General features: G+C 37.1%; 1 pseudogene; it reads left to right on the top strand.

The window, feature by feature from the left end:
* Positions 1-4,389: 4,389 nt before the first annotated feature.
* The window catches only part of LOC101570507, a 37,792-nt pseudogene continuing 35,717 nt past the window's right edge, over positions 4,390-6,464 (top strand).

Genomic DNA, 6,464 nt, shown 5'->3' on the forward strand with positions numbered 1-6,464 from the left:
CCCAAGTGTTGGGATCACAGGCGTGCTACCATGCCCAGTCTCAATCGCCCTCTCAGCATAACCCAGGGGAGAGGCCAGCATGGCAGGCTGAGGATCGAATCCTGGTCCCTGCGCCTGTGTAAACATGAATTTTAGTCCACTGAGCTATCTGGTTGGCCCCCAAAACTGTTATTTCAAAATAAAATTAATAATTGTGTTCCATAATGCACAATGCTACAAATAGGAAAAATAATCTATGGAACACCCATCTCTGACAAAACAAAACAAAAAAGGAGCATATGTTGGGAGCCACAGAAAGCAGGAAATTGATCAAATGTGTGTAGGTGGGACTAGGCCTCAGTGCCTAAAGCAAACAAGCTACTTCAGTTCTGAGATAAATACTCTGTTAGGTTCAGGTCAGCTATTAGTCACTAGGCAACCTTGTGTCACGTGTTATTAACTTCACAAAAGTAAAAATAAAGGACTGTTTTGTTCTAAAAACAAACAAAAACATATATACATATGTGTGTGTGTGTGTGTGTGTGTGTGTATATATATATATATGTATACACAAGATATACAGCTACTTTCTCTTAATCCATAGAGAAGAAAGGTTTGTACTAATATTGTTTAGACAAGATATCATGTCTGCATTTTGACCTCTGAAAATATGCAATGTATTAATTATTGTAACTGCCCTACTAACCTGTTTTGAAATTGTTTCATATCTATTTTATCTTTTTTTCTCATTAAAATGAATTAAAAAAATTTTAAAAACACATGTAAATTTTTGTTTTCAAAAGAGTTGCATTTGAAATAAAATTAAAAATTCTTTAAACAAACAATAATAAATCAAAAAACTGTGTTAAAATGAAAAATATTTCCACAGTTGTTTGAAGAATACATATGACTGGAAAAACTATATAAGGCAACCTTTAAGACATGTGAACAAGAAGATTCCAATTGAAACAAAAATAAGGCAACTGTACTCCTATATGAATTTGAAATACTACTATGCAAAACAATAGCCATGTGATGCCACATATTTTAAGGATTTGATTATCTGAAACACTAATAAATTGTTCACAGTAGCAAAATAAAGACATTGTGGAAAATGGTTCTTACAAACACCTGTCAACTGAACATACTATGTGACCTGCAAAGATAGTCCCTCTCTTTAAAAAGTAAAGTGAACATACCTGTACTATACCAAATATGTACATTAATTCCATCTGTATTTGCTATTGCATAGAACCAACTGAGATGCTTTTAACACATAACTAGAGTGTTATTCTGTAAAAAAAAAAACAACAAGAAACAGAAAACCAATTTATTTTTTTCTTTTCAACTCCTGTTTCTTTTTCCCTCTTCCAGTTCCACTCACTCCTTCCCCTATGATCAGCCCTACTATATTCTCTACTATATTCTCTTCACTTTTTCTTTAGATTTCATTAATTAGGAAGGAACACTATAAGAAAAGTCCAACAAGAAGATACACACAGTTTAAAAAATTATAACAATGCATGCCATTTAGGGCTCAATGAGAAAATCTTAGACAAGTATGGGTTAGACAAAAAAAAATTCTAAAAGAATAGATGTCTTTCCAAAAGATGTAAAATGAAGAATTTTTCATACCTGAGAGTAAAGCATTTGGGATTAAGTAGCATCAAGGCCTGAAATTAAGAAGTTATTTAGGAAGACCTGACTGACTAGATTTGGAAACCATGAAAGAAATTACTACATGAAGACATACTATAATGCCTAGAGTTTAGGGCTGGAGATAAATTGTATGAAAGTAAAACATGCCTCAATAGCAAAAGGAACATCATGGTCATGGTAGAACCTTGCCTATTTAAATCAGACAAGTTTGGAAAGACTTTCAAATCCCAGAAGATCTGAAATAAAACTTTCGCCTAGAACTTTCAATTGTTAAGTCATGTCACAGAGAAGACACCCAGAAATTTCCCTGAGAAACCTTGCACAGGAGAGAACTTTGAGGGGACATCTGTGCTTTACAGAAAGCATGTTTCTGCACTCAGGCAATGCATCGCTAATGCCATTTATATGTCGTACATGTCATGCATTACTTTCCCTCAGATGATTCAATCATTTTCATAGACCAATGACTGAAACGCTCTGAAGAAGGGTACTGCACACAGCACACTGGAGGATCAAAGCACTGCATAAGATCTGACCCACAGTGGTGGGGTCTGTCTCTCCCACAGTTGTAAGGTAACTTGTCTTCTGTACTGGCTTTTTTGAGGGCCCAGACCTATCTGACTGCTTATAACATCCCCCAACCTCTGAAGAGTACCCTGAACTACCATGAGGGAGCAATGGGCAATGACTGATCTAGCTTCTTCAGGCTGTACGGGTTCATAATCGATGATTGGCAGTCATAGATACTCCCAGAAGGTCTATGTAAAGGTCCTCATTAGGGGGGCCTGCCCCGTAGCTCAGTTCTTTAAGTGGCTGCTTCAGCAAAGCAGTCAGGCTCAGGTTGCTGTGGTTCGATCCCCACAACTCAAGCCAGCCAAACATGCCCTGCAGGCATTCGGAGCAAAAAAAAATCCATTTAGGGGCAGGAGAGATAGCTCAGTAGAATAAGTCCTTGCCTGGCAAGCGCAAGGTCCTGAGTTCAATCCCTGGTACTGAAAAAAAAAAAAAAAAAGATCCTCATTAGACATCAGGCATTTTCCTATTGGGTAGGCCTATAGCTTTAAGTCTGGAGGAGACAAAGTTAAAGAAACAAGTGTACATGAGCCAAATAATAGGATCAACAGAAATATTGTAAATAGAGTCTACAAAGATTTCCAAAAGAAGAGCCAATAATGGGCCTGACCTCAAGACCAAAGATAAAACAAATGTATTCACATTCTTCCTAAGGACAAACATCAGGAATTGATAGTCTAAATAGGTATCAATCACCTTGATAGGCTAAATAGGTATCAATCACCCTGAAAACCCAGGAAGAACCACTCTCCTAACGCCTTACAGCAAGGACCCCTGTTCTGTATTCATGTCCTTTTTCTGTGACTTGCTTCCCCATTTGATACTGATTTAATCAACTTCATGTGCACAATTTTGCTTGTAATTTTTTTTTTTTTACAGAAGGCGAGCATCAAACTCAGGACCTTATGCTTGCCAGACAGGCATTTATGCCTCTTGTTAATTTTTATTGATTGAGCATTGTTTTGTTCCATTTCATACCTATCTTCAAAGTTTCCTTTTTCCCCATTCTTGTACCTGCCTCATGTCATGGATTTGATCAATAAAAATCTCTAGAAAAGGCATGTTCTTTGGCAACCCATTTGGGACCCATTCTGCCTCTTTCTTTCCCCTAATAAATATATTCTACTCTCTTAAAAAAAGCACTGTGTAAGCACTTGGTCATTTTGCAAATGACCCAACAGATGTTTTCAGTCTATGACTGGTGACTTGTATTTGTTCAAAGTCTATCTGGAGTACACGTCGCATTTTGATCTTGCATTCATTGATTCTTAAATTTCGTGCACATTAAATTGAAGTTATTTCAGTTTCTGTAGTTTATATTTTATTTTTAAGGCTTCAGATGATATATAAGGCCTCTATCATGCTAGGCAAACACTAAACCACACATGCATACTCCTACCACGGGTTTGAAATATTCTTGCGGTAGGTTTCAGATCTGTGAACCATCAACAAATCCTTTCTCTTTATTGTGCTCTTATTAGGTCAAGAAATATCTTTGCCCACTTATCCTGTTAATTTTACCATTGCAATGTATAAAGTATTAGGCAGTAGACTGCACTTCTAGATTTAGTATCTACCTAGCAATAACACTCCATCTTACATATTCATATTTATCACCAAAAGGTTTGAGTTGCTCCACCTGAGCTATTTAATTCCACTTCTGACAACAGAAAAACAAGAAAATCGTAAGACAAAAAATATATAAAAGGGAGAATGATCAGTGTATAGAGAAATACAGAAAGTAAAGATCCCTGTTCATTCCCACACTGTGGAACTGAAGAGTCATTTCAGCTAGTTAAGAGTGACTACACAAGAACAAAATTGTACCACGTCTAATGATCTTTGTATAATCTGTCTTCTCCTGGGTTTTCAGGATTTTTTTTTGTCTTTTTGAGACAGGGTATCACTATGCAGTTCAGGCTGGCCTTGAGCTCACTTTGTAGCTCAGGCTGGTAACACACTGGAAGCAATCTTCATTCCTCGGCCTCCTGAGTGCTGGGATTATAAGCATGTGCCACCATGCCTAGTTCCTCAGCATCTTTCTTTACAAAGAGCTTGTTAGCGCAAGGTATTGTATTTTACTATTCAAAGATGTTATGTACAAAGTATGTACTTAAGTAGAGAAAATGGAACCAGGATCTGGCCTCCAAAATGGATTCCATTTCTTTGTATTTCACGATGAAGACAGAGGCACTATGTGAATCCTCAACCCACTCTCATAATGGGCAGGTTCTAGTGCAACAGCCGGGAACAGTGAAATCTATTCAGATGACAGATGAGTACCAACGTCAAAACACAGAAATGTCCCAGGGAAGGTACAAGATCGACTTTAAAACACCAGTCTATTTAAATACAGGATAACCAAAAGTTGTACACTTTCTGTTAATTTTTATAAAACAGTATAACAAGAATTTTATCACACTTCCTGAATAAGAATCGACTGGTTGAAATGGCACCTGCTCCAGTGACACGTAGGATAGTCAGTGTGTAAACAAATGCCCTTCTCCAGTACCACTTGGAGTAAACTATTAGGTGGTTAATGTCATCACTAAATCACTGATCCTAAGACTCTTTTTCCTACACTGTGAGACTAGACTGAATCAAAGCTAAAAATAGCTATTTCTCAAAATGTGCTTTTTTTTTGTGAGAGTGTACGGAAAAGGTCACTGCTGTTGACACACTGTACTGTTTGTGGTAAGTGTATGTAGCTGGAGCACCCTTAGAGCAACAAAGTAAAACACAGGTCAGGCACTCTGTCAGAGAGAGCGAAGGGAAGACATACCTCTTCCTGGCATCAAAATAAACCCCCAAGTCTTTCTTCAAACATTACCAGTGCAAAGGCATCCAAATAATTTGGATCAAAATCTGGAGTAATTTTGCCTATGGCATTTAAATTTCATATGATAAATGGCTGAAATTTAGGAGCAACAGGGAGAGGTGTGATACTTCCACAGCCAGAGGCATGCCAAGTATGAGGCAGTGAAAAAGTAGAGCAGAATCCCACTAAATCTGTTAGTGTTTTTATTTTCCTTCACAATGACCATACGTTCAGGGTTATATGCACTAGGGAAAATATAAAAGACTTCACACTTGAGAGAAACTGAGCAAATACTATACTTATAATGCAATAAAATTTCACAAGAAATATACAAATATGAACACAACCTGGTCAGAGGTAATTCTTATCCAGAGTTACAAAATAGATTATCTAATATGTCTTATATCACAATGGTAAAATGAAGGGGGAAAAGACATTAAGAAGAAATATATGCAAATCACATTTCCCAAATGAGTTCAATATGGAATAAATGGAAAAATCTTCACCTCAAAAAGACAAATAATCAAACAATCTCATTAAATCAGAAAATAACTCCACAAGAAGTTTGAAAGAAAATGTGGCAATGGAAGATAAATATGTAAGGCAATCTTTAACATTTTCAGACAACAAGGGGATGCTAATTAAAACTACAACAATATAATACTACATCTCTCAGAATAAATGATATAAGGCAAATGAAAAATCTGCTGCTACCAGGTACTAGTAAGGATCTGGGCCAACAAGAACATTCATACATTGCTTATGATGGAAAATCCTATCAAAGTCATCCAGAAAAATAATTCTATAGACAATATATAATTATGATGCACAAATGAGAGTAATAGCTATTTTTAAAAATTGATTGATTAATTTATTGATTGATTCAGCACTGGGTCATGCTATGTAGCTTGAACTCATAGTGATCCTCCCATCTCAGCCTCCCTGGGATTACAGGCATAAACCACCATACATGGTTTCAGTGGCCAACAGTGCTGAGGATGGAACTCAGGTCCTTGTGCTTGCCAGGCAGGCACTTAGACCGCTGAGCTACGTTCCCAGCCCAGCAACAGCTATTTAAAAGAAAAATGAATACTATTTACAGACAATGTTTCAGAAGCGAAACAACTCAGGTGTTCCTATCATGTCACTGGAATATTATTCAGCTATAGAAAGAAGATACCAATTACTTTGAATCTCTGTCTCTCTGTCATCTGTCTCCGTCTGTCTATCTTTCTCTGTCTGTCCATCTGTCTCTTCCTCTCTCTGTCTCTCTCTCTCTCTCTCTCTCTCTCTCTCTCTCTCTCTCTCTATGTCTCTCTCTCATGCTCTCTTGCGTGCTTGCTCTCTTAGCTTCTGAATTTTTGCCTCTCTGGCTGTCTTGCTCTGTTCTTTCCTCATATTAATTCTTTTCCACTATCTCTCTACATTTTCTCCC

Source organism: Octodon degus, unplaced genomic scaffold, assembly GCF_000260255.1.
Source record: "Octodon degus isolate 3935 unplaced genomic scaffold, OctDeg1.0 scaffold00181, whole genome shotgun sequence".
Classification (NCBI taxonomy): domain Eukaryota; kingdom Metazoa; phylum Chordata; class Mammalia; order Rodentia; family Octodontidae; genus Octodon; species Octodon degus.